This window comes from Triticum urartu, chromosome 3A (genome assembly GCF_056163025.1).
Source record: "Triticum urartu cultivar PI428250 chromosome 3A, HENAU_Tu73, whole genome shotgun sequence".
Classification (NCBI taxonomy): Eukaryota; Viridiplantae; Streptophyta; class Magnoliopsida; order Poales; family Poaceae; genus Triticum; species Triticum urartu.
Window position 1 is genome coordinate 640,024,821 of NC_141875.1, and position 10,268 is coordinate 640,035,088.

The 10,268-nt window shown below is 48.4% G+C and overlaps 1 pseudogene; it reads left to right on the top strand.

Annotated features, from left to right (window-relative positions):
* Window positions 1–8,963: 8,963 nt before the first annotated feature.
* LOC125547106 (uncharacterized) lies at window positions 8,964–10,175 on the top strand (annotated as a pseudogene).
* Window positions 10,176–10,268: the final 93 nt, after the last annotated feature.

The window sequence follows — 10,268 nt, forward strand, 5'->3', positions numbered from 1 at the left end:
GAGTTGCTGGATCAGTCAGTCCATTTTCGACAAATATCGCGAAGATGGTAATTACACCTGGCCTCTGTACCAACACGATGTTCAAAGGCATCAAGGTTACACACAACCAAAAATGAAAATAAAAAGAAAAAAAGAAAAAATACCGTGCCACGGTGATGAATCACTAGCATCAGAAGCACTCTAACCACCACTGAAGACATCATCCGGAATACAAAAGAGGTTCTCCAAAAGCAACGCCTCCAAGAAGGAAACAACGCACAAGCGTTGTCGTTGCCCGGTCGAAGATTTTGGGTTTTCACCCTGGAGAAAGTCAGAGTTCGCCAAAAAACAATGCCTTTAGCAAGGCCATTGCCAGGTACAACCAATAAAGGCCAGACCTTGGGTTTTCACCCTGAGAATTTAGACTCGGTACTCGAGGTGCACCACCAGAAATGCAGTCATCGAGTGTTGCCGCCCCCGCTTGCTGAGGCCGCAGTTGCAAGTGACCAACACAATGAGCAACAGATCGTCATATTCTCCCCATCCATTGCGAGTACTCCCCGGGACATCCACCGATTGTAGACGATCCTGACTCAACCCGAGCATGCGAGATAACACCTTCTGAGCCTAATGATCTTCAACCACAACCGCCTTGAGGTGCCGATGTCTATGTTTCCAAGATGGTGACAATCTACTATTGACAATCACCAAACACCCCCAGCACACAGCCTTCTACAGCGTGAAGGTTCAACGGCGACACAGCCGCACCGGGGACCGTGAAGATTCAATGGCGACATGGTCGTGCAGTCTTAGAGGGGATCACCGATGCGATCTTGGGTCACGAGTCGGGAAGGGGAAGCAATGAGCGCCGCCACTGTCCCACGGACGCACCGCACACCAACCCGTTGCAGGGCCACCACCCCAGAAGCCTCGCCCTTGGTGTTAGAATACAACTTGTATTAGGATTATGACTCCTACTCAGTTTGTAATAAGGCTAGGTCAGGTGCGGCTTAGCTCTTATATATACTTCTTGTACCGGCACAATATTGCATCAACAATTATTCAATACAGTTCTACATGGTATCAGACTTTCGATCCTAGGGTATGGCTAACCCTCTAGCCCCGCCACCGCCGCCCGGCTACTTCGAGATGCGCGCCACCATCATCGCCACCAAGGTCACCGCGGCACGGCCTCCTCCGCCTCTACCCCTACTCTAGCTCTACCTCCAGCAATACCCCCTTCCATCTCCTTCACCGACACCATCTCCGATATTTGCCCCTACATCCCCGTAACCCTAAACCTCGCTACTCACAACTACTACCATTGGCGTCACCTTTTTGACGTCCACCTTGGGCGATGCAATCTCCGCTCTCACGTTGCCGACAACTCTCTTCCTCACCAACAACACTTCCTCAACCATCCGGCTGGCGTCCAAGTCCCAACTACCGGGGCAAAAACCCTAGGCCGCCACAGTTCCGCACGGTGCCCGCTCTTGCTCTGCCCCCGGCTCCACTAACTGCACCACCACCGTCCCCGGCTTCATCAACTGCACCACCACCGCCGCCCGGATGGCATCCATCTCTTGATCCATGGACAGGGCTAGTCCAGGCGTGGGCTATGCCTTGGTCCGCCCCTACGCCATATGGTGCCTCGCCTGCCTATACCAGTGGTTGACGGCCCGATGCTCACCCTCACACCGGCGCACCCGTCCTCGCGCCTCGACAGCCGACGGCTACGTACCATGATGCTCCCTCCTACGCACCACTGATCTACAACACCAGTCCTTATGCATCCTATGGCGCTCCATCGTCCCCCTACATGCAACAGTACAATGATGGTGTCTCTCTCTTTACGCTGATGCCGGCCCTATTGCCGACGCACGACACCCGCAAGCTCCCATGACTACACCGGCCTCTACTTCGACTCCGAGTTGGGACCAAGCTGCTTTTCTACAAACCATGAACAACTTTGCTGAACAAGGGAACTCAGGTATGGATTGGATTTTCGATTCCGGTGCTTCTCGTCATATGTCTGCATCGAGTAATTTGCTTTCTTCTTGCACACCTTCGTCTTTTCCCTCTATTACTCTCGGTGATGGATCTTCTATTCCTATTTACTGTGTCGTTCAGGCTCAAATCCAATCCCCAATTAAGCCTTTGCTTCTTCGTGATGTTCTTGTAGCTCCTGCTCTTATTAAAAATCTGATTTCTATTCGCCAAATCACCAATCATAATCATGTTTCCATTGAGTTTGACCCCTTTGGTTTGTCTGTGAAGGACTACCCGACCAAAGCCGAGATCGCTCGATTCAATAGCTCTGGTGATTTATATTCTCTCCATGGTGCTTCGGTCGCTCCTCCTCCAACATCTATGGTGGCCTCTGTTGATCTGTGGCACCAACGTCTCGGCCATCCCAATAAAAATGTGTTATCCACATTTCTTAGTGAATTTTCAATACCTTGTAATAGAGACTCTCATAATTCTTCTATGTGCCAGTCATGTCAATTAGGCAAACATGTTCGCCTTCCCTTTTGTTCCTCTCAATCCTCTAGTACTTTTCCTTTTGAATTACTTCATTGTGATCTCTGGACATCACCCATAGAAAGTGTATCTGGTTTTAAGTATTATCTCGTGATTCTTGATGATTTTACTCATTATGTTTGGACTTTTCCTTTACGCAACAAATCCGACGTTGATAATATATTCCTTAACTTTCAGCGTTATGTCTTCGTCCACTTTTTCCTCCCTATAAGATTCATCCAATGTGATAATGGTCGTGAATTTGACAACTTTAAAAGTTGAAATTTCTTTCTACAATATGGAATTCTCTTGCGCTTCTCCTGTCCTTATACCTTCCCTCAAAATGGCAAAGCCGAGCGTTCTCTTTCTACTCTTAATGACATCATTCGCACTCTGCTTGTTCAATCTTCTATGCCTCCAAAGTTCTGGGCTGAGGCTCTCCACACGACCACATATTAACTCAATATTCATCCATCCAAAGTTAACCCACAAACTACTCCTTACTTCTCTTTATTTCTCTCTCATTCAAATTACTCCGACGTTCGCGTCTTCGGTTGTCTTAGTTTCCCAAACTCCTACTCCACTTCTCCTAACAAACTTTCCCCACGCTCTACCCCGTGTGTCCATCTAGGTTTTTCTGACGAGCACAAGGGTTATCGTTGTCTAGATCTTGTTAGTGGTTGTGTTCACATGTCTCGTCATGTAACATTCGCTGAAAACATTTTTGCCTTTTCCGAGCGTCAACAATTAGATTACATCTCACCCATGTCGTCCACTAGCCCCTCTCGTCGCAATCATCTTCCCTTCTTTCACTCGCCAACCTATCCAGCGAAACCAGCCGAATCCTCTACCGCGGTAGTGGATCCTGCCGCGACCACTTCTGTCATCACATCTGTTCCGGCGAAAACCCATTACACTCTATCGCGGCAGACATCCTGCCGCCGTAGTCTTCACTACCATCTCCCACGTCCGCTTCCTTTACTGCGCCGAACGCGTCCACCACATCTTCCCCCACCCGCCTGCTCATGCTATTCCCATTCCAGCTCTGACTAAGAATCATACCATGCGCACACGTGCCAAGTCCGGGTTTCGTTTACCTGCAAAAGATCGTCTCAATATTCATGCATCTCTATCTCCTTTCTCTCTACCCAAATCTTACAAATCAGCTCTCCTAGATCCTAATTGGGCCACAGCTATGAAAGATGAATATGATGCCCTTCTGCAGAATAACACGTGGCAGTTAGTTCCTCGTCCTTCCAATACAAACATCGTTTCGGGCAAATGGGTTTTTCACCATAAATTTAATTCTGATGGGAGTCTTACACGTTATAACGATCGATGGGTATGTCGTGGTTACTCTCAGCAACACGGCATCGATTATGATGAGACTTTCTCTCTAGTTGTCAAGCCCAGCACTATTGGCACTGTCCTTAGCATCGTCGTCTCTTCTTCCTGGCCAATTCATCAACTAGATGTCAAAAATGCTTTTCTTCATGGCTCTCTTCAAGAAATAGTATATTGTCAACAACTTCTTGGCTTCGAACATTCCTCCTATCCTAATGATGTTTGTTTTCTTCAAAAATCTCTTTGTAGTCTTAAACAAGCACCACGTGCCTGGTTCCAACGCTTTTCTACTTATGCTCAAACCATCGGTTTTACCCCTTCTCGTTCTGACACTTCACTCTTCACCTTTCATCACAACAAACAACACTGCTTGCTGATACGTCTCCAACGTATCTATAATTTTTGATTGTTCCATGCTATTATATTATCAACCTTGGATGTTTTATATGCATTTATATGCTATTTTATATGATTTTTGGGACTAACCTATTAACCTAGAGCCCAGTGCTAGTTTCTGTTTCTTCCTTGTTTTAGAGTATCGCAGAAAAGGAAAGTCAAACGGAGTCCAATTGACCTGAAACTTTACAGAACTTGTTTTTGGAAGGAAAGCAACCCGGGAGACTTGGAGTCCACGTAAGGGAAGCAACGAGGAAGCCACGAGGCAGGGGGAGCACGCCCACCCCCTGGGCACGCCCTCCACCCTCGTGGGCCCCTCGTGGCTCCCCTGACGCACTTCTTCCTCTTATATATATCTCCATATACCCTAAAACGATCGGGAGCACAATATATCGGGAGTTCCGCTGCCAGAAGCCTCCGTAGCCACCGAAAACCAATCTAGACCCGTTCCGGCACCTTGCCGGAGGGGGAATCCTTCTCCGGTGTCCATCTTCATCATCCCGGTGCTCTCCATGACGAGGAGGGAGTAGTTCTCCCTCAGGGCTGAGGGTATGTACCAGTAGCTATGTGTTTGATCTCTCTCTCTCTCTTGTGTTCTTGAGGTGATACGATCTTGATGTATCACGAGCTTTGCTATTATATTTGGATCCTATGATGTTTTCTCCCCCCTCTACTCTCTTGTCATGAATTGAGTTTTCCCTTTGGAGTTATTTTATCGGATTGAGTCTTTAAAGATTTGAGAACACTTGATGTATGTCTTGTTGTGCGTATCTGTGGTGACAATGGGATATCACGTGATTCACTTGATGTATGTTTTGGTGATCAACTTGCGGGTTCCGCCCATGAACCTATGCATAGGGGTTGGCACACGTTTTCGTCGTGATTCTCCGGTAGAAACTTTGGGGCACTCTTTGAAGTTCTCTGTGTTGGTTGAATAGATGAATCTGAGATTGTGTGATGCATATCGTATAATCGTACCCATGGATACTTGAGGTGACATTGGAGTATCTAGGTGACATTAAGGTTTTGGTTGATTTGTGTCTTAAGGTGTTATTCTAGTATGAACTCTAGGGCTGTTTGTGACACCTATAGGAATAGCCCAATGGATTGATTGGAAAGAATAATTTTGAGGTGGTTTCGTACCCTACCATAATCTCTTCGTTTGTTCTCCGCTATTAGTGACTTTGGAGTGACTCTTTGTTGCATGTTGAGGGATAGTTATGTGATCCAATTATGTTATTATTGTTGAGAGGACTTGCACTAGTGAAAGTATGAACCCTAGGCCTTGTTTCCTAGCATTGCAATACCGTTTGTGCTTACTTTTACCATTAGTTACCTTGCTGTTTTTATAATTTCAGATTACAAATACCTTTATCTACCATCTATATTGCACTTGTATCACCATCTCTTCGCCGAACTAGTGCACCTATACAATTTACCATTGTATTGGGTGTGTTGGGGACACAAGAGACTCTTTGTTATTTGGTTGCAGGGTTGCTTGAGAGAGACCATCTTCATCCTACGCCTCCTACGGATTGATAAACAATAGATCTTCCACTTGAGGGAAATTTGCTATTGTCCTACAAACCTCTGCACTTGGAGGCCCAACAACGTCTACAAGAAGAAGGTTGTGTAGTAGACATCACTTACCTTCTTTTATATGTTGATGATATTATCCTCACAGTTTCCTTACAACAATTTTCAGATCATATTATCTCTCTTCTTCGCCACGATTTCTCTATGACAGATTTAGGTCTTCTTCACCACTTCTTAGGTATTGTTGTTATCCATGACTCCTCTGGTCTTTTCTTGTCTCAACGTCAGTACACTCTGGATCTTCTTTCTTGTGCTGGTATGCTTGATTGTCAAACTTCCCGTGCCCCTGTTGATACAGATTCCAAACTCTCTGCCGACGATGATCCTTTCTCTGATCCTTCTCTTTATCGTAGTCTTACCGGTGCATTTCAGTATCTCACTCTCACTCTCCCGAAATTTCTTTTGTTGTCCAACAAGCTTGTTTATACATGCATGATCCTCGTATTCCACACTACAATCATGTCAAAGGTATTCTTCGGTATCTCAAAGGCACACTAGACTTAGGTCTTCATATCAACAAATCCTCTCCCACCTCCTTGATAGCTTACTCTGATGCAGACTGGGCTGGTTGTCTAGATACTCGTAGGTCCACATCCGGATTTTGTGTTTTTCTTGGTAACAATTTGGTTTCTTGGTCTTCAAAAAGGCATGTTACGGTCCCCCGTTCGTCTGTTGAAGCTGAGTACCGCGTTGTGGCTCATGCGGTTGCTGATACGATTTGGTTGCGCCAGTTGCTGTCGGAGCTGCACCGTCCTATTGAGCAAGCTATCATTGTTTACTGTGATAATATTTCAGCTGTCTACATGTCAGGGAATCCGGTTCAACACCGTCGCACCAAGCATATTGAGATCGGCATTCATTTTGTTCGAGAGAAGGTGGCTCTCGGTCAAGTTCGCGTTCTCCACGTACCTACTTCTGCTCAGTTTGCTGATATCTTTACTAAAGGCCTGGCGACTACTCGTTTCAAGACATTGGTTTCAGTCTCAACATCGTCGAGCCTACCATTGACACAACGGGGGATGTTAGAATACAACTTGTATTAGGATTATGACTCTTACTCGGTTTGTAATAAGGCTAGGTCAGGTGCGGCTTAGCTCTTATATATACTTCTTGTACCGATACAATATTGCATCAACAATTATTCAATACAATTCTACACTTGGCGTCCATCTCCCCACACGAAGTAGGCCTCCCCTAGAAGAAAGGAACCCCGCCACCCTTCGGTAGCGGGCCTGCCGCCACCGCGGCTTAGGCCGTCAGCAGCAGCGGAGGAGAGATCCGATGGGGAGTGTGTTGGCGGCGGCGCTAGGATTCGTCCCTGACGTTGCATGGGGAGCAACTCGAGGGACGCTCGAACCGTTTTCTTGTTAGTCCATGGAAAACAAGAGTCGGAGAACCAACATATGATCCTGCATCATTGCGACAAACAACACTAGTATCTCCCGTCTGATTGTTCTTGCTAGTAGCGGCCTCCACATTGATCTTGAAACTACCCAAAGGTGGAGGTACCCATGTCCTCGCCTGACCAGGGGCCTGCCGTCCCACTTGGGACGGGTGTACCGGCAATGCAACCTCAAGTTCAGAAAGGTGTTTATAAACTTGTGGCTCCTTCATGTATCACGAACCTGGTAAAAAAGGCATTTCCAGATGCATGTTGGGCTGTAGGCCAGTTGTCTAGTAGCAATAGTTTTTAAGGTAATAGCACCACAGGTCCTCGAACTTGTCCAGGATGTGATGATTTGGTCCTCAAACTTGCAAAAGTAGATTATTTGGTCCTGAAACTTGTCTCAGATGTGCACATTTGGTCCTGGGCCAATCAACAACATCCATGTGGAGCCAGCTGGGCCGAGCCGGTCAGCGCCGCACTTTTCGCATTTAGCCCCTTGCTGTTTATCGGAATTAACCCGTGGGACGCCTCATGTCGCCGGCAGCGCTACGAGCTTGGCCGGCACGGTGCCGGAGAGGCGGTTGTGGTCTAGCGCGAGGAACCGCAGCCTGGGCATCGCCGCCATGGACTCCGCCCAGGAGCAGAGGTTCTTGTTTGTTTTCTTGCGGAGAAGTACTATGATGAAATGTGCTCGCGGCGGCAGGCTGCTCTCTGTCCTCGCCGCGCTGTTCGTGGCGCTGCTTCTCCTCTCCGGCTCCACGGCGGAAGGGGAGGACGAGGAGGGCTCGCCGGGGCGGCGGAGGAGCCGGAGGCGCCGATGGAGGCCAAGGAGAAGGCGGCCCTGTACGCCGCCATCGGGAGCTTCGTGGGCAAGGCGTGGAACGGCTCCGGCCTCTTCTCTGACCCCTGCAGCCAGACTCCCATCCAGATTCGTCTCGCCCACTGCTAGCTCCTTCTCTTTACTCAGTGTCTTCGGTTCTTGATTCATTCATGGAAAGTGTTAAACTCTGAACAAATTGAGTACTGGTAAACACCAAAATTTGCTCTCATTTCATAGATTTATACCCAGTTTCTTTCCTGTTCTGCATTACAATGTCTTGAGATTCACCACAAATCGCTGCTCAAAAGGATGTTGTTTGCTTGCACCTCCAATTAAATGACTTATATCTCAAAAAAAATATAATTTAAATGACTTATCTTGGGAACGTCCAAACAAATCGTCAAATTCTCAGCACTGCATCATCTTTTCAAATTCCCCTGTTTCACTTGTAGCAGCTCTCTTACTGTTTGATCCATTGTTCCTCCACTGTTTCTCCTTGGAGAATGCAGGATTTGCTAGACTACTTCACTGTTGGACGAGTGAGACGAAACCTTTGTTCCTCAACCTACCTACTGCCTCGCGATTCTTGCCTAATTTGGAACCTTTTTTTACTGTCTCTCTTCCTCTCTTGTGCGCAACAATTTTCTTTCCCTGCGCATGATAAGAATCTGCGATTGCAGATATGCAATGTCAATGTTTTTTAAAACACATCCCATTTGGTCTTTCTTTTCTCATGTCCTCTTCCTCTTTTTTGGAGGGCGTCCTCTTGCTCTTTTGCTTTGCCCACAAAATCATTGGTACCAACTCAGTAGGAGTAGTACATTTTTTACTTCCACCGATTTAACACTGGTTTACCTTGGTCTGATTAGCACTTTCTGGCGATCATACACATAGTTAGTTAGTTTATAACCAGGTTTACGTATGCTGTTCGCAATTATTTTCACTCTCAGTGGTACTGCTAGAATTACATTCTGATCCTCATGACAAGCCAAGAAAGTTGTACCTGAACAACAGAACATGTGACCCTTCCACCTCTGTTCCTAATATTTACCCCAGCCAATTATGTTTTACTATTCATTTGCATAATTTAAGTATGCATCTATGTAGAATGTAGTAGTACAATTTTACTGACTGATGATGACGATATTCGATTCAGTGAAATAATTGCTTCTTGGATCCAATTTTTTGGCTTTCCTGCAGGGGGTGTCATCGGTCCAGTGCTCGACAACTCGCTGTAGTGCGCCCCGGACGCCAGGTTCAGCCCCAAGTTGTTCGGCCTCCGGTGCCTCAAGAGCCTCACCTTCTACGCCTGCTTCCCGGCGGCCAACTCCACGGACATCCCGGTGACAAACTGGGACAAGCTCTCCGGCACCCTCGAGACGCTCGAGTTCCACTCAAACCCGGGCCTGGCCGGCGCCATCCCGGCGTCCCTCAGCCGCCTGGCCAGCCTGCAGTCTCTGGTCCTCATCGACGACAGCCTCACCGGCGCCACTGGAGCTTGGCGGGCTGGCGAAGCTGCGGCAGCTCGTGATGTCCGGGAACGGGCTGTCGGGCAGGGGTGTCGGCCACGCTCGGTAACCCCCGCCGCCTCGACGAGCTGCTGACCATGGACATGAGCAAGAACTCTCTAACCGGGTCTCTGCCTCCGTCGCTAGGTGGGCTCAAGGGGCTGCTTAAGATGGACCTCGGCAACAACCGCCTCGACGGGCGCATCCTGCCGGAGCTCGCCGGCCTGGAGAGCCTCACGTTGCTCGACCTCCGGAACAACAACCTCACCGGCGGGCTGCCGGAGTTCGTGCTGGGCATGGCGGCCCTGCAGGACCTGCTGCTCTCGAGCAACCCGCTGCTGGGAGGAACCCTGATGCGGCACGAGAAGATGGCGAGCCTGGCCACGCTGGACCTGTTCAACGTCCCTCGCAGGCACCATCCCGGAGTCCATGGTGGCGATGCACAGGTTGCGGTTCCTCGCGCTAGACCACAACCGCCTCTCCGGCACCGTGCCGGCCAAGCTCGTAGCGTTGCCGGCGACATGAGGCGTCCCACGGGTTAATTCATATAAACAGCAAGGGGCTAAATGCGAAAAGTGCGGCGCTGACCGGCTCGGCCCAGCTGGCTCCACATGGCTGTTGTTGATTGACCCAGGACCAAATGCGCATGTCCAGACAAGTTTCAGAACCAAATAATTCACTTTTGCAAGTTTGAGGACCAAACCATCACATCTTGAAC